General features: G+C 42.3%; 1 pseudogene; it reads right to left on the reverse strand.

Annotated features, from left to right (window-relative positions):
* Positions 1 to 457: 457 nt before the first annotated feature.
* Positions 458 to 1001, reverse strand: Gapdh-ps40 (Glyceraldehyde-3-phosphate dehydrogenase, pseudogene 40; annotated as a pseudogene).
* Between the last annotated feature and the right edge of the window lie 331 nt (positions 1002 to 1332).

The raw sequence follows: 1332 nt of genomic DNA on the forward strand, positions 1-1332 counted from the left end.
ATGACAAGCCTGCATTTTAAGAAAACAGTTTTTTAAATCTCTTTGGAAGACCTAGAGTATATTATGAAGGCAATTGTCTTTATTTGTCATAAACTGAAATAAAAAATTTGCACGGTAACTGAAACGACAAACTGAAAGAGGTGATTGACAATAATGGACTAACTCTCTGTGCCATTAAATGATTCATTGGTGCTTGGCCTGTTATCTTCTGTTTTTCTTTTCATATATCTGCTCTTCTTTCTGTGTCTTTTTTGGGTGGGTGCAGACAACTTTTTGATGGTATTCAAGAGAATTGGGAGCACTCCCCAGCCCCCTCCCATTATTATGGAGATCTAGAATAGAAACTGTGAGAGAGGTGCTCAGTGTTGGGGACCAAGTTGGGACAGGGACTCCTCAGTAACTAAGGGCCTCTCTCTTGTTCTCAGTGTCCTTGCTGGGGTTGGTGGTCCAGGGATTTTTACTCCTTGGACACCATGTAGGTCATGAGGTCCACCATCCTGTTGATGTAACCATATTCATTGTCATACCAGGAAATGAGCCTTTCAAAGCTGTCATTGAGAGCAATGTCAGCCCCGGAATCAAAGATAGAGGAGTGGGAGTTACTGTTGAAATCACAGGACACAACCTGGTCCTCAGTGTAGCCCAGGGTGCCCGTTAGTAGGCCTTCAGCACCTTCCTAACGCCATCATACTTGGCGGTTTCGGCAGACAGCATGTTAGATCCACGATGGATACATTAGCAATAGGAACAGAGAAGGCACTGCCAGTGAGCTTCCTGTTCAGCTCTGGGATGACCTTGCCCATAGCCTCGGCAGCACCAGTAGATGCAGGGATGATGTTCTAGGCAGCTGCAAGATCATCATGCCATAGCTTTCAAGAATGGCCAAGCATAGTCTTCTGTCTGTCAGTAATGGCATGGACCACGGTCATGAGTACTTCAACTACGCCAAAATTGTCATGGAAGACAGTGTGAATCTGGGAAGAAGAAAGAAACCAGGGCATACCTTTTATTTCTCTGTAATTTGAATGCATTTCTAAGAGAATGACATGATGGATTTTTGGGGGGCTACACTGAGAAGATACCAGAATTAATTTAATGGTCTAGAACATTTACAAGTAGGGCCGGAAAACAAATAAATAGGTTATTACATGGAATTACCATTTCAGAGAATTAATATTCTCTTTGTTTTTTATCATAGAGTGAGTTCTTGTAAGAGCATGTCATTACAAGTAGATCAAAACTGGGTCATACTACATTTAGGTCTCCTATTTCAAATGTTGTCTTTCTGTATTGGATGCACTCTCACCATGACACCCTTTACCATATTGTGCC

The sequence above is a fragment of the Rattus norvegicus genome, chromosome 9, assembly GCF_021556685.1.
Source record: "Rattus norvegicus strain SHRSP/BbbUtx chromosome 9, alternate assembly SHRSP_T2T, whole genome shotgun sequence".
Lineage (NCBI taxonomy): Eukaryota > Metazoa > Chordata > Mammalia > Rodentia > Muridae > Rattus > Rattus norvegicus.